Source organism: Vanessa cardui, chromosome 1 (assembly GCF_905220365.1).
Source record: "Vanessa cardui chromosome 1, ilVanCard2.1, whole genome shotgun sequence".
Classification (NCBI taxonomy): domain Eukaryota; kingdom Metazoa; phylum Arthropoda; class Insecta; order Lepidoptera; family Nymphalidae; genus Vanessa; species Vanessa cardui.
In genome coordinates, this window is record NC_061123.1 from 14,129,895 (window position 1) to 14,155,762 (window position 25,868).

The 25,868-nt window shown below is 33.5% G+C and overlaps 1 protein-coding gene and 1 long non-coding RNA gene across 4 annotated transcripts in view; one reads left to right on the plus strand and one right to left on the minus strand.

The window, feature by feature from the left end:
- Positions 1-4,876: 4,876 nt before the first annotated feature.
- Positions 4,877-10,170, minus strand: LOC124530254. Of its 2 annotated transcripts, none has more exons than XR_006966463.1 (2): positions 9,899-10,170; positions 4,877-5,261 (listed from the first exon to the last, which is right to left on the minus strand). It is a non-coding gene; the product is annotated as an uncharacterized LOC124530254 (long non-coding RNA). The 2 variants fall into 2 exon arrangements; XR_006966464.1 differs by lacking the exon at positions 9,899-10,170 and adding an exon at positions 5,372-6,099.
- A 9,140-nt stretch (positions 10,171-19,310) lies between these two features.
- The window catches only part of LOC124544342 (myosin-IIIb-like), a 50,276-nt gene continuing 43,718 nt past the window's right edge, over positions 19,311-25,868 (plus strand). For both annotated transcript variants that reach the window (XR_006967533.1, XM_047122849.1), the window contains exon 1: positions 19,311-19,482. The gene's annotated coding sequence lies outside the window, so the exon portion shown is untranslated. The remainder of the gene's footprint in view (positions 19,483-25,868) is intronic.

Genomic DNA, 25,868 nt, shown 5'->3' on the forward strand with positions numbered 1-25,868 from the left:
TTTGGTTCTTTGACGGATAACCTCATTTCTGATGCAATCCCTCAAAGAAACGCCGAGCATAGCCCTTTCCATAGCACGCTGAGCGACTTTAAGTTGGTGGACCAGCCTTGTCGTGAGTGTCCACGTTTCGGCTCCGTATGTCATGACGGGTAGGACGCACTGATTGAAGACTTTCGTCTTAAGGCACTGTGGGATCGACGATGTTAGGATTCGACGTAACTTCCCAAACGCTGCCCAACCCAGCTGAATTCTTCTATTCACCTCGTCCTCAAGGTTGTTTCTACCTAATCGCAGAGTCTGCCCGAGGTAGACATATTTTTGAACAACTTCGAGAACGGTACCGTGTATCGTAGTCGGTTCCGGTAGAACATGTTCATTGAACATGACCTTGGTTTTATCCAAGTTCATCCGTAGGCCGATACGCATAGAAGAATCAGCCAGCTCGTTCAGCATTTGTTGTAGGTCCTGCAGCGTTTCTGCCACGATGACGATGTCGTCTGCGAATCTCAAGTGAGAGATGTATTCGCCATTGATGTTAATGCCACGTCCTTTCCAGTTCAGCGTCTTGAACATATCCTCCATTGCATTAGTGAACAATTTGGGGGAAATAACGTCCCCTTGTCTCACTCCTCGATGCAATGGTATGGGATTTGTTTGCTGATTTTGTACTCGGACGGACATGGTGGCAGCTTCGTAGAGACATCTCATCACTTGGATGTATCGCCAATCAACTTGGCAACGCTGCAGGGACTCCAGAACAGCCCAGATTTCAACCGAGTCAAAGGCCTTCTCATAGTCCACGAATGCAAGACACAGGGGCCGATTATACTCATGGGACTTCTGTATAATCTGCCGCACTGTATGGATGTGGTCTATGGTGCCGTATCCGGTCCGAAACCCGGCCTGCTCCGGGGGTTGGAATTCGTCGAATCTTCGCGCAAGACGGTTCGTGATCACTCTTGAAAACAGCTTATAGACATGGCTCAGTAGGGATATGGGACGATAGTTCTTCAGCAGGGTATTGTCTCCCTTTTTGAAGAACAGGACGACCACACTCCTACTCCACGCCTCCGGAGTTCTCCCTTCGAAGAGGACAGAGTTAAAAAGCGTCTGAAGTTCCCTAAGTACCGGTTTACCTCCCGCTTTTAATAGCTCTGTGGTAACGCCGTCCTCTCCAGGGGCTTTTCCATTTTTAAGCTGTCCAAGAGCAGTCTCGATTTCGCCAATACTGACTTCAGGCAGGTCTTCGGAGAAATGGCGTGTTAATGTAGCTCTAGGATCCTCATTTTCGGGATCAGGTCGAGATGCATGCGATGCGTATAACCGGCCGTAGAAGTCCTCTACTTCCGAAAGTACTGCCGGCTTAGAAGAAACGACTTCTCCACTTGCTGTGGTCAACTTCGTCAGGTGGCTCCTTCCAAGAGATTGTACGAACACCTTAGACCCCCGATTCTGCTCAATAGCTCTTTTTATTGCAAGAGTATTGGAGCACCGGAGGTCGTGTCGTACGCGCCTGCTGATCTCTTGGTTTAATTGCCGTTTCTCTGACGAAGTGACAGGTGGGTTTTCACGTCGTTTCTTCATGAGCCCCAAAGTCTCTTCCGAAAGGTTCGACTTCCTGCCCTTACGCTGCATGCCACAATATCTCGTGCCTTCTTCCCTGAGAATTCGAACTACATTTTCGAGGTTCTGGTTTACGTCCGTTGTGGTTTCCACGGCAGCGAATCGGTTCTCCAGGATTGACTGGAATGTTTCAGATCCCGCAATGGTTTGGAGCAGCTTTGGTCGGAGCGTGGACTTCATCAGACGGGCGCGCTCGGCCTTAAAATTGATATTCAGAGAGCCTCGGAGGAGTCGGTGATCACTACCGGTATTGAACCTGTTAATCACTGAGACGTCTCTGAATATATGCCTCTTGTCCGTCATTATGAAGTCGATCTCGTTTTTCGTCATAGTGTCGGGGCTTTGCCACGTCCACTTCCTTTGCGGCTGCTTCTTGAAGAAGGAGTTCATCAAGAAGAGCCCCTCCCGTTCGAGGAAGTTGACAAGCATTTGCCCCCTATGATTCCTGCTTCCAAGTCCATGGGGTCCTACTACCGATTCGCTGCAGTTCTGTACTCCCACTTTAGCGTTGAAGTCCCCCATGACAACGTTGTAGTGGGTTTTCGTGGTGAAGTGGAGGGCCCTCGATATGTCATCGAATAATTCTTCCACTTCATCGTCCGAGTGTGTCGAGGTCGGTGCGTACGCTTGCACCACCTTGAGGCTGTACCTCTCGGTGAGCTTTATAATGAGGTACGCTACCCTGTTCGACACACTGGAGATTTCCACCACGTTGTCAACTAGGGACTTATTTACCAGAAACCCAACGCCACCTTGGGATTGTTGGTCACCCTCTCGGAAGTACATTAGGTGGCCTGATTCGAGGGTTACGGTGTCCTCTCCCTCTCTACGGACTTCACATAGCCCTAATATGTGCCACCTAATTTTCCCAAGTTCTACCTCAAGTTGCGCTAGATGCGAGTCAAGCCGTAGCGTGCGTCCGTTGTACGTCGCAAGGGTCAGTCGGTTGTGGTGGCCTCCCGTAGCCCGGTGATTCTTAGCACCCCCCGTCCCGCCGTTACCATCGTCGCCACCATGACGAGGAATAGCGGGGCTGCCGGGAACTGGGGGCCGTGGCTTGCGTGTGTGCTGTATGTGGAGGTTGTGCCCATAATCGCCACGCTGGGCAGGCGGGTTGGCGATCGCAGGGCGTAGCTTCTCGCACCGGTGACGCTGCTGCCCGTCACCGGCCTGTGGTATTTAGCTACGCCTATTATGTTTATGGTTATACCGCCATCAGTCGGTCGCCAGAGCCTCGTTTGCTGGTCGGCAGGATGCACCACGGGCAGGTGAGGTTGGCTTGGGGCACTAAGGTGTAGTTTGCGCCCCCTTACATGCATTGGAACAGCGTGGTGGAATATGTTCCAAACCTTTCTCCTCAAAGGGAGAGGAGGCCTTTAGCCCAGCAGTGGGAATTTACTGGCTTGTTTGTTGTTTGTTTTGTTGTTATTTTTCAAAGTATTTTTATTTTTTATTATTCCAAAGATTCTAAAGATACGCATCCGAGCGAACCTCGAGTTGGTTTCCCAAGATTTTTCAAATAGTTTCAGCGTTGCGCATTTTTTTTATATTATGTAAGAAGTATCGAAACTCCTTCCCATCCCCTTGTGATAGAACTTAAGACATGGTCGAACCCTTCCCCCCCAAAATCGTCTTACATCATAAATGAATGGCCTTTAATTGTTATATAATAATTCATGAACGTAGTAAGCATTCAAGTATTTAACAGTTGACGATGGAAATAGAAACTGCAACTGAAAGTGTGTAAAATTGTCAACCAAATTATTAACGTACTAACTCTTTCGGATTTGATTACTACCTCTGGGCCCTGATTCTGTATGCCACCGAAAACGCAAACGCGCTTGTAACGAGCTCGCGACGCGTATTTGGCTAAAAACGGTATTCCGTATGCCACTGTCAAATCAAAAACTATACCTAAGGTTGTTTAAATCGCGTCTTTAACTCGTTTTGAAATGTCAAAATTACACGCTTTCAATCTCCGTGTTTTGAAAACGTGGTTGTCATTTGTCATAATAATTATAATAAATATAATGTTTTTAATGTGATTACTAAATTGTTTTGTTGGTTTTTAGAGTTATATTTAGTTAATAAAGTGTTCTGGTTCATATTACGCTACAAAAACATAAAGGTGAATAAAAAAATTTTCCATACGTATGTGAGTATGAAAGACTTAGAAATCCCACATTCGCTTTAAAAATGAAGTGTGCATTAATATGCGACATTTAACAATGCTCGCTAATAATTTTATAATCTAAATTGAGTGATTAAAAGAAGAATAATATCAAAACATTAAGAACCTTAAACAATATAATATCCATACAAGAATGTTAAAATGAGACTGTAAAGAAGTCTTTCTACGTCTACAACGGGCAGTGTGTTAAACTTAAACTATTTTTATAAGAGATGGTGGTGATCGACAGAAAAAAGGAATACCAGAAACTTTGAAACAACTGTGTGAAAATGAATAAATAATTTAACATTTAACTCATAAAAAGGTGTCTAGTTTTACTAAAAAATATCTGTGTTTATTTGGCCACTAAAGTTCTATCATAATAAAACTAAGTACCTAAATCCTCAAACAAAAATAATGTTTATAAGATATTAAGATAAAATTGTGTTATATTAAGTCAGAATGTTATTATTTTTCAAACAATTATAATTGCCTTTTTAGATGTCTAAAATGAGAAGAATATTTTAAATGTATACATAATTTAATATATATAAATAGAAATATTTTAAATAATCCATAAATTTAAATTTATGTAAAATCAGCCCGTGCAAATATTATGAAATAATAAGGATTGTGTATATAGTCATTTCCTTTAGTTTTAAACTAATAATTTGCTAGCTCACTGTGCTAGATAAATATGATTTTTTATAATATATTTTATAATTCTGCATTTCTAATAAGATTATTTATTTTTTATGGTCTATTATCAGATAAATAATATTTTGATAGAAACATTATGCTAAATTTGAAAATAAAGCATTGCTATATGCACTATGTAATTTTATAAATTTCAATATATTTGTGTTGTACATATTTTATGATTTTCTTTGCTTAATAAAATACTAATTAAGTTTCTGTTTTCAATTTTGTAACTGTATTGATTAATTCCAATTTCACATTACCTATTTATATAATTATTAACATATTGAGAAGTAATAAAATAATTCCAATAAGCTATTACTTTTATTTTACTTATGTATAAGATAAATATTTAAAATATATTAATGAAACAATAAGATAAAATATATTCGACTTTAAATATATTTATTTGCTAAAGCAATTTTGCATAAGAATAACATTCATAAAACTAATTGATTTCCAATCTGATATAAGCATCTAATATTCTTTTTTGAAATGATTTGGTACTTAATATATCATAAACAATACTTGTGATATTTTTACATTACAAAGTAATCTTTCAGTTCTCTAGAAGTTACATAATTATTTAAAAAATGCTTAATTTAAAATTGCTTCCATTTTATTCTCATTCTCAGTTGATTTCATACCAATGCATGTGTAAGGTTGGCTTTGGACACTTAAGTATTCTGTAGTTGTTCTTCCCTTCTTCAACTCATCATCTAATGTTAGTGTGTCCAAGGAAAGCTTGCCAAATCCTTTGTTTACAGTCCTTAATCAGAAAAAATAGTGTTTAGTATCTAAAAGAAATGTGCTTTATATTATGGTTAGATTTAAGATAGGTACTTCAATAAATTGAATTCTAGGTAAAATATTTCTTACCTTTATAGATAACTATGTTTCTGCTGTAATAAGTCTATAATGCTGCCTTTAAAATATACTGAAATATTTTAAGTTCGTATTTCAGTATAATATGGAAAACGAATTAATAATATTCAATACGTAAACGTAAAGCCGAAAAGTTAAAGATGTGCCTCGAATCGACTGTCCATCCATTTCATGTCAATATCTTATCGCTCCGATCAATTCTCACGTTTGCTATGACGAATTTCATGAAGGATTAAGAAAACATTTCTATTAGTAAATAAATATAATTATTATGACATGTTTACGTTTAATTTGTCAATTATTGTTACCAATGACGTCTGTCTTCTTTTCAATACGTTCCGAACAACTTACTTAAAAAAATGTTATTGCTTTAATTTTTTAAATATTTGTATTAATTCGAGTAAATTACGTTTTTGTCGATAGCATTTATAAATATAAAAGTTTTGGTAGAATTTTATGCTAAAATATTTGTCTTTAGATAAATAAAAATCAATAAATTTACGTAGAAAAAAACCGGTAAAATTTTATTAAGATAACGGAAATGAATTGGAATGTACTTTGTGAAATCTCTCGAAAAAGCATAGACAAATTCTCTTATGGCATACAGAATACCATTTTAAGAAAACATAACTCGGCGTGTTAAGAAAACACGTTTGCGTTTCTTAGTTTGTTATTACGTCACTCGTTTTGACTCGTTACGAATTGTGGCATACAGAATCAGGGCCCTGTTTGGTTATATTTTGAAATATCATATTCTGTATTATGACGCATATGTAGCAGTATTACAACCATTGATTAATAAAGTTACGGATAAGCTTATAACGCCAAGTTTCCGACTCCGCAAAGTCAATAAATGCTTCTTGGGGCAATATTCTATAGTAAAATTCCGCAGACATTTTTAACTTTGCCGTTTCGTAAATTCAAAATGTTTGTAAGTTTTATTCGATACAAGATTTTATAAATGATAAAAAAGCGTGGAGTTAACCTAAGTTAAGCGAGATATATACATTTAAATAATTGAATTTAACTAACATGACTTTGTATTTTTTAAATGTTAAAAAGGAGTAACTACTGAGTTTCTTGCCGGTTCTTCTCGGTAGAATCTACTTTCCGAAACGGTGGTAGCTTCACTTAATTGTAAAATGACGATTCAAAAGTGCTTGTAAAAGTCTACTTGAATAAAGTTTATATTGGTTTTATTTGATTTTAAATTAGTATTTGTAAAAATCAACACCTGTATAAAACAATTAAAACTGTCTTATACAATTGTGATACTTGTTATAATTATATTAGTATCGGTGACGAATAGTTTCTATGAAATATTGTTTTTACTTTTGGTTCTGTTGCTGTTTGTGCAGGACGTGTGAGTATTTACACTTAGTATTGCTGTGTTCCGGTTGGAAGGGCGAGTGAGCCAATAACTACAGGCACAAGTGACATTTTTTTTTTTTTTTTTATATGGTATAGGTTGGCGGACGAGCATATGAGCCACCTGATGGTAAGTGGTCACCATCACCCATAGACAATGACGCTGTGAGAAATATTAACTATTCCTTACATCGTCACTGCGCCAATAACCTTGAGAACTAAGATGTTATGTCCCTTGTGCCTGTAGTTACACTGGCTCACTCACCCTTCAAACCGGAACACAACAATACTGACTACTGTTATTTGGCGGTAGAATAACTGATGAGTGGGTGGTACCTACCCAGACGGGCTCGCACAAAGCCCTACCACCAAGTAGACATAACATCTTAGTTCATAAGGTCGGTGATACATTGACAATGCAAGGATGTTTATTCTTTCGTGCAGTGCGAATGTCCATGGACGTAAATTATCATACATCATGTGGCCTACAAACCTACCTATACCTATCATAAAATACTGAATCATTTTTTATATTTTCAGTTGTTCAAAAAAAGTGCAGTATATCTCTTCGTTTACAATTTCACAGTATTATTTTTTTCGTATCGTCGTCATTTGTTTCTTTAGATCATATAAATCATTAAAAATTTAAAGGCCTTCAAACAATTTTTTAAAAAGTCATAAGGCTACTTGTCAATCTTACCATGTAAGTCGGTTCACGCTCTCTTTTTCAGTTGTGTCCCGCCGGTCAATTATATCTCTTTGTCCCTTAGAAGGCAGTGAATCTGTGATTTGACCGAATTCTTTATCTGTCATATAAACTAGCAGACGTATCAAATCATGTCAACCCCAGTCCAAACTAATTTATACGAGAATAAAATATTGTAGTAAAGTAAAGTAAAGTAAACAGCCTATAAATTTCCCACTGCTGAGATAAGGCCTCCTCTTCCATTAAGGAGAGGGTTTGGAACGTATTCCACCACGCTGTTCCAATGCGGGTTGGTGGAATGCACATGTGGCAGAATTTCGATGAAATTAGACACATGCAGGTTTCCTCACGATGTTTTCCTTCACCGCCGAGCACGAGATGAATTATAAACACAATTAAGCACATATATATAGTGGTGCTTGCCTGGGCCCTGATTCTGTATGCCACCGAAAACGCAAACGCGCTTGTAACGAGCTCGCGACGCGTTTTTGGCTAAAAACGGTATTCCGAATGCCACTGTCAAATCAAAAACTATACCTAGGGTTGTTTAAATCGCGTCTTTAACTCGTTTTGAAATGTCAAAATTACACGCTTTCAATCCTCGTGTTTTGAAAACGTGGCTGTCATTTGTCATAAAAATAATAATACATATAATGTTTTTAATGTGATTACTAAATTATTTTGTTGGTTTTTAGAGTTATATTTAGTTAAAAAAGTGTTCTGGTTCATATTAAGCTACAAAAACATAAAGGTGAATAAAAAAATTTTCCATACATAGGTATGTGAGTATTAAAGACTTAAAAATCCCACATTCGCTTTAAAAATGAAGTGTGCATTAATATGCGACATTTAACAATGCTCGCTAATAATTTTATTATCTATATTGAGTGATTGAAAGAAGAATAATATCAAAACATTAAGAACTTAAACAATATAATATCCATACAAGAATGTTAAAATGAGACTGTAAAGAAGGCTTTCTACGTCAACAACGGGCAGTGTGTTAAACTTAAACTATTTTTATAAGAGATGGTGGTGACCGACAGAAAAAAGGAATACCAAAAACTTTGAAACAACTGTGTGAATGTGAATAAATAATTGAACATTAAACTCATAAGAAGGTGACTAGTTTTACTAAAAAAATATCTGTGTTTACTTAGCCACTAAAGTTCTATCATAATAAAACTAAATAAATCCTCAAACAAAAATTAATGTTTATAAAATATTAAGATAAAATTGTGTTATATTAAGACTCAAAATGTTATTATTTTTCAAACAATTATAATTGCCTTTTTAGATATTTAAAATGAGAAGAATATTTTAAATGTATACATAATTTAATATATATAAATAGAAATGCTGTAAATTATTTATTTGAAGTAACTGTATAGAAATATTTTAAATAATCCCTAAATTTAAATTTATGTAAAATCAGCCCGTGCAAATATTATGAAATAATAAGGATTGTGTTATATATTATCTTTATTATATATGTTATCTTTTCCTTTAGTTTTAAACTAATAATTTGTAGCTCACTGTGCTAGCTAAATATGATTTTTAATAATATATTTTATAATTCTGCATTTCTAATAAGATTATTTATTTTTTATGGTCTATTATTAGATAAATAATATTTTGATAGAAACATTATGCTAAATTTGAAAATAAAGCATTCCTATATGTTACACTATGTAATTTTATAAATTTCAATATATTTGTGTTATACATATTTTATGATTTTCTTTGCTTAATAAAATACTAATTAAGTTTCTGTTTTAAATTTTATAACTGTATTGATTAATTCCAATTTCACATTACCTATTTATCTAATTATTAACATATTGAGAAGTAATAAAATAATTTCAATAAGCTATTACTTTTATTTTACTTATGTATTAGATAAATATTTAAAACATATTAATGAAACAATCAAAAAAAATATATTCGACTTTAAATATATTTATTTGCCAAAGCAATTTTGCATAAGAATAACATTCATAAAACTAATTGATTTCCAATCTGATATAAGCATCTAATATCCTTTTTTGAAATGATTTGGTACTTAATATATCATCAACAATACTTATGATATTTTCACATTACAAAGTAATCTTTCAGTTCTTTAGAAGTTACATAATTCTTTAAAAAAATCTTAATTTAAAATAGCTTCCATTTTATTCTCATTCTCAGTTGATTTCATACCAAGGTATGTGTAAGGTTGGCTTTAGACACTTAAGTATTCTTTAGTTGTTCTTCCCTTCTTCAACTCATCATCTAATATTAGTGTGTGTTCCAAGGAAAGCTTAGCAGGCATTGCCAAATCCTTTGATTACTATCCTTAATCAGAAAAAATAATGTTTAGTATCTAAAAGAAATGTGCTTTATATTAAGGTTAGATTTAAGATAGGTACTTCAATAAATTGAATTCTAGGTAAAATATCTCTTACCTTTACAGATAACTATGTTTCTGCTGCTATAATGCTGCCTTTAAACAATATATTGAAATATTTTAAGTTCGTATTTCAGTATAATATGGAAAACGAATTAATAATATTCAATACGTTAACGTAAAGCCGAAAAGTTAAAGATGTGCCTCGAATCGACTGTCCATCCATTTCATGTCAATATCTTATCGCTCCGATCAATTCGCACGTTTGCTATGACGAATTTCATGAAGGATTAAGAAAGCATTTCTTTTAGAAAATAAATATAACTAATATGACATGTTTACGTTTAATTTGTCAATTATTGTTAATAAAGACGTCTGTCTTCTTTTCAATACGTTCCGAACAACTTACTTAAAAAAATGTTATTGCTTTAATTTTTTAAATATATGTATTAATTCGAGTAAATTACGTTTTTGTCGATAGCATTTATAAATATAAAAGTTTTGGTAATATTTTATGCTAAAATATTTGTCTTTAGATAAATAAAAATCAATAAATTTACGTAGAAAAAAACCGGTAAAATTTTATTAAGATAACGGAAATGAATTGGAATGTACTTTGTGAAATCTCTCGAAAAAACATAGACAAATTCTCTTATGGCATACAGAATACCATTTTAAGAAAACATAACTCGGTGTGTTAAGAAAACGCGTTTGCGTTTCTTAGTTTATTATTACGTCACTCATTTTGACTCGTTACGAATTGTGGCATACAGAATCAGGGCCCTGGGTTTGAACCCGCAATCATCGGTTAAGATGCACGCGCACCACTGGGCCATCTCGGCTTGTTAAAAAATATTGTCTACGCGAGCAAAATTATAGAAATAGTGTTGTTTTGTTTTGGGTCACTGCAGTTCATCATATCACATAGAAATAAAAAAACTTCATTTATTTTCGAAATGGGCACGTTTTGCTTTGTAAACACACACACACACACACACACACAGACACACACACACAACAGTACACAAAAGTATTTGTAAGTTCCAAGAATACTGTCCATCATGACTTTGCTATACCAACTAAATCACACTAATTATTTTTTAACTAAACTTGCACTTTTCTATTACTGTCAATGAAGTAGATAAATACAAATTTTAACAAAAAGAAAAACCGACTTCAAACAAAACGCTATTTTAAAACAAATAAATATGCACTAAAAAGTAATAAAATAATTGCGTATTCAACATATTTTGTAGTGTCCTCCTAAGTAAATTGCAATGAAAAGTATTAGACTACCTAAAAGTCAACTTACGATTATACAACGTAGTTATAGTTACAGTCCAAGATTTTTAGATGGACCGATTTTTGGTGCTAAAATTCCTGGACTATGATTGTTATATTTGGAGCCGGTGTCCGGTGAGATATTTAAAAAAATATACGGTCGAATTGAGAACTCCTTTTTTTGAAGTTGGTTAAAGAGTAACATAAAATATTAATATTTTATACGTAAGTAAGGTTGCATGTTCACAAAAGAAATATCTCGATTTTTAAACATAGTACAGTAATTCTCTATTGTTTCAGTGGAAACACACCTTAATATGTTGAAATTGTAAGCGAATCTATGTATGCAATTGCATCTATACAGAGTTGTACCAAGAACTTACTTTTACTACAGTCACTCTATGCAACTAGCAACAGTACGGGCTAGCTCGCATTGCGCAAAATAATCTGATTTTTTTTTTATGTTATAGATTGGCGCACGAGCATATGGGCCTCCTGATGGTAAGTGGTCACCATCACCCATAGACAATGACGCTGTAAGAAATATTAACTATTCCTTCATCGTCAATATACCAACAACCTTGAGAACTAAGATGTTATGTCGCCTGGCTCACTCACCCTCCAAACCGGAACACAACAATACTGAGTACTGTTATTTGGAACCGAATAACTGATGACTGGGTGGTATCTACCCAGACGGGCTTGCACAAAGCCCTACCACCTACCTTTCGCATTTCCGTACATGTGTAATCACATTTCCTTACGTACACTAACACGCGATTAGAAATTTGCCAATTACAGTAATACTATTTTGATGTGACGCAGTGCGGAAAGAAGCCGCAAAAATGAAAATCGCGCGTTAATAGTTTACAGTGTGACCTTAGCTTTACACGTGCTCCTATATTTAGTAAATCCACTTCGACTGCCTTAATTAAACACCGGCTGCTGAAAGTTCCGCGACACGCGATCGATTGTATCAATCTATTCTAAAACTGATTCGTTGGTATAATGGTTAGATTATAAGGCAGCGGATCCCACAGTTTTGGGTTCCACTCACGATGAAGTGATGAAGTGTGAAGTATTATATTTTTAGGTAACTATGCTTAAACCTGCCGAGCCGAAATGGCCCAGTGGTGTGCATCTTGACCGATGATTGCGGGTCCAAACCCAGGCAAGAATAGCGGAATATTCATGTGCTTAATTTGTATATAATTCATCTCGTGCTCGGCGATAAAGGAAAACATCATGAGGAAACCTGCTTGTGTCTAATTTCGTAGAAATTCTGCCACATGTGTATTTAACAAACCCGCATTGGAACAGCTTGGTGTTCATGTTCCAAACCTTCTCTTCAAGGGGAGCGGAGGCCTTAGCCCAGCATTGGGAAATTTACAGACTGCTGTTGCTGTTATGCTTAAATTTCCCTGGGTCTGAACTCTTTGCGGCCATGCTGAATTTGCCATCCCATTGGCTGATAAGAATTCCTGGTTCTAATAAGCTATCAGGAGAAGTGCGATATAATATCTTCCACAGTTCATTAATCTCCCTACAAACCATCGTAGCCAAGAATTTGCAGAAGAACATTACAATCATAGAAGCCTTATAATTTCAACTAGTAATGAAAATATATTGAAAAAACAGTTAATGAACTCATGAGAAAAAAGGTGAAGCATGCTTTAAGACGTAATTAATCGCTGTGCGGGCGGATACATCGCTTTACTCGATACTAATCTCTTGATAATACTTGCTTGATTATTTTTAGCTTGGTGTAGCTCATATTGATAATATTTAAAAAAAAGGTCAACTAAACATCAAAATAGAACAAAGTATATTGATGGAATAAGCAATAGTAATCATAATATTAAAAAAAGAGCTTTTAAAAAATAAAAGAAATTCCGAAATTATTATTGGTTGATTTTTATTTATTTATAAATTAAATATAAATTTATTTTATGTTCTACTGTATTAAAAACGATGCAACAAATACCTACTTGGATCCATACATCGGTTTCGTTGCCGAAACATATGAAAAAAAAAGTATACAATAACAAAAACGGCGTATAAAAATCTGTATAATTTTTTTTGGGTTTTTGGTGTTAATAATTAACCGTGTGTAATTAATTGTTTTAAGTTGTTATGATGATTAAGTATAGTATTAATTTTCTCTTTGTTAAATATTTTAACTGTTAAATAAAATAAGGTTACTATGACATTGACTATTTATACATAAGTAAAAAAATCTCATGGTGATATAAAACAAAAGGTCACTAAAAACCACAGTTAATCGTAGTTAATATTAACTCATTAGTCAAGTTAACCTCCTGCTATTTAACCGAGATGACCTCGAAGATAGAGCACGGTAGGATCCTTACAGGAATATCGCGGGTTCAAATCTGCGTTATCTGTTTAAGAACAGAATTTATAATTATAATGCACTGAATAGTTGATAGCGAAACGTCGTGAGGGAATCTGCATTTATCAGATATTTTGCCAGGTTTGTATCCACTATGCCGTTGTAGAGGAGCGCTGTGGAGTATGCCTCAAATATTCTTTGCCGTTTGGGAAATGGTCAACTGTTAGACACAAGGCGACTGACAGCAGTGGTCTCAACCGTTCATAAACGCATTAAAAACTATTTACCAATCTTTATCAAATTTAGTTTCTTTTTTTTATTGTAACGTATATTTTTCAATGATTAAGTAGTGTACACTTTGTTTATTTAGTTTTGTGAGATTTGTTTGTGTATTGTTTTAACTATGACGTATCCTAAGTAAACTTTTCTCTTTGTCTTTCTTTCTTAGATCGCTAATGCGACACGTCCGTAATTACTGGCTCACTCACTCTTTAAACTGAAACTCAAACATACTAAGTCTCGCTATATATTATGTATATCTAATGAATGATTGCTATCTCCCCAGGATGTCTCACACAGAGCTCTATGACCCACTCAATATATGTATAAATAAATACATTATACAAATGATTGAGTAAGATTTATTAAATCAAAAATAGTGGTAGCCTTATTTCTATTCAAACGTCTATTTACATTCTTTTATTTGACTTAAAGGTGACGGCCTAAGGTCATGTTCGCTGTTTCACGCAAAGATCAAGGTGACTGACCATATTGCTGCCAGTGAGCTTACAATCTTGGAGAATTAGACACAATAAAAAAAGGCATTGAAGTATTTTTTTAATTTGATTTTCTTTTCCGTCTAACGCGATTAATATTTAGTTTTGTTTTAAATTAATAAATGTGTATTATGTTCTAGATTTAAATTTATTGAATAATATTGTGTTTTATTGACTGTAATTACTTGAGTTCCAAACCCTCTCCTTAATGGAAGAGGAGGCTTTTCTCAGCAGTCGGAAATGTACAGGCTGTTACTTTACTTTATTTAAGTGACCCAAATAAATAAGTATAGAGATATACAAATTTTTTAAGGTTATAATCTTGGTGGTGGAACTTTGTGCACGCTACGCGTAGCCTACTCATCAGATATTCTGCTGCCAGACAGCAATACCTACGCAGTATTTTTATCATCATCATCTTTGTTCCCAAGGTTGGTGATACATTGGCAATGTAAGTTGGCCAATTTGCTCGTCCGAAACCAATGCAATTATAAAAAACTATTGAAGCCTCTCCGTCATTATATCAGCTCGATTGTACTAAGTTCTTGTATATTCGGATTGCGTCATAAGAAATTAAGGCTGTTGTATTTATTTCTCATTATCTTTATAGACCCACGAGTTTCGCCCATAAAATTTATATTTAGATGTATAGTTGAAAAATAACAAACATTTATTACTTCAACTCTCACGATTTTATTGGTAGTTTTGCTTATAAATGCAGAATTTGAATGTTTAACTTTCTAGTATTTTAAAGAGATACCCTCTTTTAGGAAATTCATAGATTTCTTAACAAATACAGAAATAAATACATCACTAACTACAACATTTAAATTGATTTTGAGTTAAAGTATAAATGATAATCACGGTCTTTGCTCAATCAAATACATTTTAAAAGAAACAGTGTTCCGTATGTTGCAAAACGTTGCAATTTTAATAGATGTTACAAAATGCTATAAACACGATATGTGCAAATTTGCAGCGCGTTACTATTTTTTTAACAATGGTGTTAACAAAAAACGCTTTTCACTCCTTTTCAACTATTTCCCTTCCACCCACGACGCTGCAAAATCAGACGGTATGTTATTTTACCTCCTCAAACAAGCCCACAAAATTTCACAGTGTTACGAATTTGTTAGGGATTTTGGGCTTTATTGACTGGACAATTTCTTTCGTAATCAATGAAAATAAAAAAAATACATAAATTATTCAATTAAACGTAGCATCGATTTGAAACGACAAATTGTTTTAATTGTACGTCATGTTTGAGATACGTTTGATACCTCAGTTTCAAGGTTTTGTTTACCAATAGGCTGCATTTAATTCTTTCTTAAAACGTCAATTAATAATGACCCGTGTCTTGGTGATTACAGTAAAGGTATTTTTTCATGCCATCGGTAGGTTAACGGACAATAGCTGATGGTAAGTTGCCTCTGATAAACATTAGACGACAATTCGACCAACTCTGGGAACTAAAATGTTATGTCCTTTATGTCTGTAATTATACTGGCCCACTCACCCTTCAAACTGGAATACAACAACAGTATGGCTGCTTGGCGGTAAAAGAAAAAGTACTTACACTCACATAGTTCGCACAATTGCATCTGAAACATGTATATCTACATAAAAATAATTGTAAAAAATCTATCTTATTAAAGCTCCGTTTTCTCAATCATATCATAACATGTCTACTTGACAAGACTTGCTTTTTTACTCTTCGAAAAAAAAAATCATTAATTAATTCAACTTTGATATTGCTTTGATGTGACGTCATTAGTCGAGATCCTGAATAACAAACGGTTTTCATGAGGAATTCGTGAATAAAATACATATCAACGTGTTAACGAATTGCGATCGGATCAAGTAAAATTAAAGTGGATAAGTGTTGTGTTATCAGTAACTAGATGCATAATAATCAAGAACTGTCTTGAGTGCAATATAGCGTTGTTAGAAAATCGCTTGGAATAATAATAATTACGTAAACATAATTTTTGTTAGCTGTGCTTGTTCTTAGATTGAAATTGGGTAAATATAAACCTTACGACGTTAACCTTTGCCGCGAGTTACGTTATCAAAACAAATCATGAACACATTAAAGCATGTGAAAATTGCTTGCCCGGTTATAAACTTCGACCTTTCGGTAAAGATACACGAATTCATATCTACGATCTCAGCTATGTATCATGATGAAATGAAAATTAAAATAACAATAATCACTGAAAAATTTATTTATAGACGATCGATTTATATCGATATTTAATTGAGTTGTGATATAATAAATAGTATGTAAGAAAAGATATCCAAACTATCTTTGGATTATTAAAAGTAGGTAATCGTAATAGGCTAAGATTAGACAGTTCAATTATTTTAAATGTTTAATAAAAAAGCGATCATACATTTTTTTCTCCAATTTCCAACGGAATCTGGTCGACTTTCTACCACAGTGCGACCTCTAAATATTACTAAAATACTGATGTTTATTTCCGTAACGGCTGATAAATTTAAGTGCGTTTTATTCGAAACGCATAAAGTTTTTACTATCTTTATCTTCTATACATTTAATAAAATTGCGAGTGTCTGTTTGTAATATTAAAATAACCCCTATTTACTAAATGTATACGTATGGATACATACATACACGACCTCCATGGTCGAGTGTTGCGTACACCGGTTTTCATGGGTACGCCACTCTGAGGTCCCGGGTTCGATTCCCGGCCGAGTCGATATAGATTACCATTAGTTTTCGATGTTGTCTTGGGTCTGGGTGTTTGTGGTACCGTCGTTACTTCTGATTTCCATAACACAAGTGCTTCAGCTACTTACAATGGGATCAGAGTAATGTATGTGATGTTGTCTCATATTTATTTATTTATTTATACACAAAAGTAACATATTTAGCAATTTTTTTCTGTATGAATTTTTGTTTCGGCTAATATCTGAAACAGCTGGCCTGATTTTGACGGACAGATAGTAAATCTAATAAAGAGTAACTTAGGCTACGTTTACTTAGGCACTCTGCGATGCCCAAATACTGTCCAGTACCGCGTGTATCACCAACACCAACAGTCGACTTAATATGACATAAGCTGCCTTATATATAATTAATAAGTTAAAGTAAAATCAGCAAACTGAACCTAATTATAAAATACAAACGAGCACGAAGTTGCGGGCGCAGCATAATGTACAAGTAGTATTATTAAGTTCCCTTCAACCACTTAAGGAGTGGGACGGATGAGTCACGCTGTTTGCATTTTTTCTGCATGACACAGAAAATGTGTTTTTGGTTTTGTCTACTTTTACTTTTCTAACCTATTAGTCACAATATATTTTATAAGGTAGCTAATAAATTCATATTTAGAAAGACTGGTGCATCGAAAATGTATAGAAATAGACTTCAACTTTTCCAGTCGAAAGCAACTATATCCTTATGGGTTCCTTATGTTAGACAAAAATACTCGATTCAAACCATATGTTGTGTTAATAGTTTATCTTGTGCATTATGGACGTATGCACATATGTGTGTACCAACATACAACGGAACGTAAATGAATAGGCGTGGAACTACTACTAACTACTTACCCCTTAAGAGGATAAAAGACTTTTTCCAAGAAATTGAATATGAACTCTAACAAATTCATTCCAGTATTATCATCTACTACATAAATATAATATATTGCAATCATTTTAAGTAGGTAATAAAGTTTCATCAATAAGATAAATGATATACATCCGTGTATGAAAATAATTCGATATATTCTGATACATAATCTTGATTTGTATTGTATAAAAATATAGTTACGCTATACAATATGTATAATATACACTGGTTTTGAAGATTAAGAATTTTATATCATGTTCATACAAAAATTTGCTTGATAATCCATTTGAAAAGTGCTGTAAATTAAAAATAGTAGTAAAAAAACTGCCAAGTCCTTTGTTACGAATACGGCGACCCTTCAAGGGTTGAATTACGTTATTAATGGAACGAAGACGACCCCTATGACCAGCGTTATTATGATTGGCAATTTATATTGAATCATTAAATAAGTTTCCTAAGAGACAATATGGCGGCTCTCTTTAACGACTCGATTTAAATACGGTCATTTTTTTAAATTATTTTGCAACAATTGCATCATTTCAGATATGCATTGTTCTGTTAAATTATTTCCCCCTGATATTGTCATATCAGATTGATTCTGATATGTCTCCTACGTGCCTTTTCGGTATAACGTGTCATTTGCAATTTTATCTGCCTAAATAGTATAGATACATATATTAAATAAAGGATACATATTAAATAATGTTTACAAATATAAATATAGGTATGTAGGTTGCTCTGTTTCTTATTACACAAACAAATTATTTTTATTAAAGTATAAATAGTAAGTGAATATCCCTCGGCTAGAGGGATTATTTTTCACAAAAAAAAACTAAGAAAGAAGTCTTGGAGCTCGACCAAGATCCAAAGTGGTTTAGTGTGATTGAAAATGTAATCCGACACGTGGAGGCATCCTCATGAAATTAATTAAGCACGTAACATAAATCCTGACTGGATAATCAACCGTATAACTTCATGGCTTCAATTCAATCGTCGGTTCAAATAAATTCGAAATGATCACTATTTTATTTTGGCGTCTTTCTGTAAGCCGTATAAAATAAGTCATCATATTAATCTTATAAAAATAAATTTACCAAAACATCTTTCAAAAATCGAGTCACCGTTGATAAATTGATAAAATGAGATCATGGCTATGAAATGAGAGATATGTAATCGATATACATATATACGAACATTTTCTTCTCGTAACATTATTTATTATTTCAAAACAAAGTCACGATTGTGTTCCATCGTCGGCTCGTTGAGTAAGTTATAATTATGCCTCACAGTCTACATGAATAATTAACACTGATTCTTTCTAAAGCGGTTATTTCCCACGAATTGCATATTGGTGTTTTGTATTACAGGTTTATCCGTAAATAAAATAGAATTATCTTATCTGCTATGCGGCAGGCCGGCTCGTGTGGGAGGAAGGGGGGGTGTGACGTTCCGTTAGCCGCAGCCACAGCTGATTTCACATGTCTGTGATCGTTCTGACGCGCGCTCGTTCTGTGCATTGAGCGAAAATGCGGAGTTCGTAAATGCAATAATTCCTTGTTAACAGTGTATGGTGTTTTTATTTATTGTGATAATAAGTAATATAAACGTTGGAAGCCGAAAAACGATACATTTTGTCATCGGTAAGTGCTGGTTTTAGATACTTTATTCGATTAAATAATTTTTTTATTTGTTTTAATCGCGTCACCGTTTAATAAGGATAATTGTTTTTATATTTATTGTATGTGTTTCAAGTTGTTTATTGTTTTTATTATTTATAGATGTAATAAATTAAATTGCTAGACATTTACTATTGAAGAAATTTTGGTTTAATCTTAAATAACTTTATTGTAGGTATCATTAAAATATTTAGTAAAAATAAACACAGAAAATTTGACATGATTTTAAGTTTCGAAAACCTAGTTCGTATAATTTGAATGCGATTATAAAAAACGCAGTATATTAGAAATTAGAATAAATATATTATAATGTGCGTTTTTTTGAGAAACAAAAATGAGAAAGTAAATATTTTTGTATAAATTTCAAAGCGATCGTGATACCTTATTTTAATTAAAAATGAATACCCATTATTTTAAAATTGTAAAATTAATACTTAGATTAATTTTAATCTAAATAAATGAAAATGTTACAAATATGTTTTGATATATTTGAAGTCTTGTTTTTAGAATATAATTTAATTCTATTATGTTATTATTTTAACATTAATTATATTAGTATTTTCCTTGTGGATTTTTTTTGTTTGAACTTTTAAGATTTAACTAAAAAATGACCAGATAATGTAATCAGTAGTTACTTGATATCCTAAAAAAATATTGATTGCTTCTGATTATCTGTACATCTAGGCTATGTAGCTATCTGTAAGATTATAGTCTAGAGACTCTCAGCGGCAATAAATATATTTAAGTTATAACTTAAACATTTTTATATGAGATACCTAAGAATATAGTTAGTTGCAGGGCTTAATTTAGCGTCGCAATATTGTTAGCCAAGTACTAACAACTATTTTATCAAAGTTGTTATCTCTATGCTTTACGCTAAGCAAGATGAATGAGTGGTAAACGATACGTGAATCTTAACTTAAGATAGCGGGTTCAAACCCAAACACTTAACTATCTGTGATTGTAATATCAACTTTAAAAATTACGTGATTCAAGTTCTGCACCAATATGTATAGAATAAAATCCGCTAAATAATCAGCATTACAGTGTCTTGGAATAAACTTCAAACTCGATTAAAGATCATAGATTCAAGCCCACATGTGGGACATTTACAGGCATCTTTTCTGATATAGCTGTTTGAGTTTTGAAGAAAAGAATAACATTAAAAGAATCCAACGCCAAGATTACTGTATAAAAAAGCATTAAAAGAAAGTTATTTGATATAATAAAATGTAAATTAGTATTAAGTCGTCATGGTGCACATTTAGTGGAATATATTGCGTTAACATATATCTGCCGTTATACTTATAGACTCCGCGTCGAAGTGCAATGCCACTTAACATTTAATTTATTAATGAGTATACCTGTACGTCTTATAATTGATACGTTTACAACTTAGTTTCTATCTGTAAATCATTTTATAAATATTTATATGTACATGGGGCAATAGACTGAGATATAATATATACTTACATTATTTAATATATATGTGTATACTGTACACGTGATCGCTCGATTGATTGTTATATATTCATTATTTTGTTTAAAAATAGTATGATAGTTTTAATGTTTATTTATTTTATTTTATATATAAACGTAATTATCGAAAGAAACTCTGTCTGTCTATTGCTCTTGATTCAATCTATTTGTATTATTAAAAAACGTATTCTAATTGCTTCACTTAAATTATTTTTCGGTATTCTTAAAACTTTTTCTTTTTCACCAATCATAATACTAGTTCGAAATTTTATTTTATATTTTATAACAATTTAATGTTGTAAGATTTTACAAGACTGGATTAAGTATCTTAAGATTGTGTTTGATTAACAAATATTTAGTGAGTGATCATGTGACACGTGAAAAACAAAGTATGCTAAGGCCCAGCGTCCGGAGTACGTAACAGCTTGTTCCCGGCGTTAGACAAAGGGCTTCTATCTATCTTTTAACGGCTCGGGCCTTATTCCAAATATAAATATTTGTATATTTATATTTGGAACTAATTAACTGGCCACCCGCCCCGGCTTCGCAGGGGTGTGACGCTGATACTAAATATACTTACTACAAAATGTGTTTATTTACGTCATCACATTAGTATATTGACCATGTATTATATACAAATACTTTCCTCTTTAATTACTCGAACTATATAAAAAATACGCATCAAAATCCGTTGCGTAATTTTTAAGATCTAAGCATACATAGGGACAGACATCGGTAAGCGACTTTATTTTATACTATGTAAGAAGATTTCAAAGAAGACTGGCTGGCAGAAAATACTGTTATAGCGTTAAGCCGCCCTTTTTACATCTTTTATTTGTGCAATAAAGAACAATAATAAAAAAAAGACTATACCTCTTTTAAGATTTATAAGAACGTACGGAATACAACAATAAAAATCAGAATATATATACAGTTTCTTCAACCTATCCCGTTTAGTTTAATTAAAAATTCAAACTGTAAAATAGCTTTGAAATATATAGAATGCAATCGGTAACTGAATAGTCAATAACCATAGACGATAGTACATTGATACCGGCGCACGCGCACCGCTGCGGTCACGTGTGCGATTAGTCTCGAATGAGCCGTTACATTTCAATGATCATTACGTTTTTTCATAGATCTCGTTCTCATTAACCAAAGATATGAATCGAACAAACCAGGTATTGTATCGAATTTTTCACATAATAATTTTCTAACACGACCGTGAGAACGTTTATTGTTCATTGAATCAATTTAAAAACTGTTCCATAAAAGGTCATATCAAAAAAAGTTGATATGTAATAATATCAAATAAAATATACGCAGTGTAATGTGTAATAAGTTTTAATATCAAATATCGCATACGGCTCATATATCTATTAATTATAAGAAAATACTTTTTTGTATGTGTTTGAAGTATAATAAAAGTGTAAGTGAAAACAAATGTTCAAATGATTGTTTTCTATGTTATCAATTGTAAGAGATCAATGTACTTACTGAAATATAATCTATTTTATATTTAATTTATCTATCGATCCTGGCTTTCCATGGTTAGAAAGGGGGCTTAGAATAATTTTGTATTATATTCATATAATTCAAGAAAGATATTTTTGGAATAACCTATAGAGTTTTGCGTGCATTATTTTTTTATAAAATGTTAATGGTGTCCAAAATGTAAGGAAGAATAAATGACTATACATATTCTATATACACAATTTTTATACATACTATATCTGCAATCGTTTCGCATGGAAACGCTGGATCGACAAATTTCTGTTAAATAACGTCATATATGTCCACACACGAGTCGAGATGGCCCAGTGGTTAGAACGCGTGCATCTTAACCGATGATTGCGGGTTCAAACCTAGGCAAGCACCACTGTTTCATGTGCTTAATTTGTCTTTATATTTCATCTCGTGCTCAGCGGTGAAGGAAAACATCGTGAGGTAACCTGCATGTGTCAAATTTCATAGAAATCTTGCTACATGTGTATTCCACCAACCCGCATTGGAACAGTCAGTCATTGGAATACTCAAAATATTCTCATTTTAAAAAGCGAATATTCGGCCGAAACCTAAAAACTTAAAAAAAACATGAAAGTTTAAATTGGAGTTCTAGTTTTTGCGTGAACAACCACGACCGGAAAAATAAACAAACAGAAATCAACATTGACCAATAACATTCTCTTCAGCTGCGGTTGTAATAAAGTGGTTGTTCAAATATACAATACAACAACAACAACGAGAACAGTCTGTAAATTTCCCACTGTTGGGCTAAGGCCACCTCTCCCTTTGAGAAGAAAATTTGTAACATATTCCACCACGCTGCTTCAATGCGGTTTGGTGGCATACATGTGGCAGAATTTCTATGAAATTAGACAATGGGTTTGAACCCGCAATCATTGGTTAAGATGCACACTGTCTAACCACTGGACCATCTCGGCTTAATATACAATAGCTTTAACTTAAATGTGAAATAAACAACAAAACAATACCTCTTTATATTTATTATACATTAGTATGTTTTTGTATACAAACAACACTTAACACTGCGGAAAAGTTGGATTCGGTTAGCGGCGCGCAAGAGTGTTCCGGATCTAATTGTCAAAGTGCGACGTCACAGAACCGCGTTCTGTGATCACACCGCGTGACTAAACGACAAAAGGCCATAGCGACTGTATACCGCGACGAAATGCGCAAAAACGCCGATTAATTATATAGGATGGCCATAATTACGTTTTTGCATACATACATAATCATTATGAGCATAAAAAAATACTATTATTTAATGCTAGTAGTGCCCCCCCCCCGCTTCTCTTGCGTTTTAGAATGTTTGTAGTCATTTATGGGGCAAAAAAGTAGCCTTTGTCCTTTCTTTTTGGATTTGAGATTTGCTTCATACCAAAATTTCATCAAATTCTGTTCAGCGGTTTGGTCATGAAAGAGCTACAGACAGACAGACAGACAGAGTTACTTTCACATTAATAATATTAATTAAGATACAGATTAGTAACTTTTTATTTAAGTTTTGGTATTCAAACGATCTAATGCCACCTTACGATAAGATGTCAATAGCTATAGACACTGGTTCTGCTAGAAATATAAATCATAACTCACTATGTGCCGCCGACCATGTGATCTAAGATATAACATCGTCCCTGGAGTCTGTAATTACACTGGCTCACTCACCGTTCAAACCGGAACACATAATTACAAAGCATTGATGGTTAACGGTAAAATGACTGATGTGTCCCTTTGAGCGAATAAAGTTCCCATTGCTTAAAAATCGTTTTCGTAAAATCATGGTATTAGACGATTACAGCGACTCCACTTAACCAATTAAATTCAAATCCTTAGCCGATCACAGCGACAGGGCCAATCAAATATTTTTTTATTACAAATCCTATATTTTCGTTTAATCCTGTTATTAATAGGTTTATAATTTTCCCAAGACTAATTACATGTCAATGTACATATAGCGCGTCAAGTGTAAGTTGGCGTGTGGCAAAAACATGTACTAATTTTTTTTGTTCATTTATATCTTATTTGTTTTATTTGCCCTTATTAAGAAAACTTACCCAAAATCTATTAAAAATGAAACGTAGAGATTTATTTTCTAGGGAGATATTGATAAAATAAACAAAAAAGTGGCAAGACAAAGGGTGTAGCAGGTGCTGCCACAGGAACGCCAACTCATACTTGACAGTCTGTAACAATCTGTTATGTATTTAATTGGGATAAAGTTGTTTTCACACTTAATTATAATACTTTATCATAATTATACTCCACTTGTATCGTTTCGTCGATAGTATGTCGTACCCCTTAAATTTCGTTCCATATTCCCTCAGGGTTTGCCTCGATTCCATTCGATGCGGTCAAGTGAAGTGGCCCATCAATACGTCGATACGTTACGGCAGTTGTCAATCAGAGCGAGAGACCGATGTTGATGTGCCTACAATTGCACGATACCGACCTCGATTCCGAAGAGATTTCTCTTAACCGAGACAATCGTTCGGCTTTGCATAATCCCCTTTTTGAAATTTTATACAAATTATGAAACAACATGGGAAAATGACAAATGAAAATAGTAAATAGTTTATAATTCGAACGGGATTCGATCGCAGATGTATTTTTAAATGTTCATACATATCACTAAGAAAATATTCTTCTCCTATGGTTTATCTTTAACAAGTAGGAAAAACAGTTATTCAATTTCAAAATTTTAGATAAATAATTTCTGTGGATGGTATTTTGTTTTAATTTGATAAAGAAATCAAATTAAATTATTTTTGCTTTTTTCCTGACTTTGTCTTTATTTTCTTTAAAAATAAACTAAATATGATTCCTTCATCTACAATATAATATTACTAAAGCCTTTTTAATTCTAATTAACTTTTTGAAATGGTTTTTTATTGTTCATTTAGTCGCAATAATTGATGCCTGCATTTTGTAAACCCTCCACGTAATAAACAATTTGTCAGAAACATTTTGCGAAAAACTTCCAAACACAAGGTCGTATTCACAATAAACAATCTGACTCGTTTTTCCAAATAATTTCAACGAAACCAAGTATATTTGAATAGTAGGTACAGATTAAAATAGCATTAACAATCCACGACAGAGGTTTTATATTTTTTATGATGCAGTAACATAATCGCACTTAGATCGCACTAATCACCATATAATTGACAGATGGTGGTAAAGTAACAGCTCGTAAATCGTTCCCCTGCGTATAATCATAAGCAGATAAGGATTTATATGGCTTTGGCATTACAAAGTAGTATCAATTTCAACCAAAGTCATCTTGAGGAAGAGAGGATTGACAAACGGGAGCAAGCAGTGTTTTGGCAATCTCTGTAATGTTCATATGT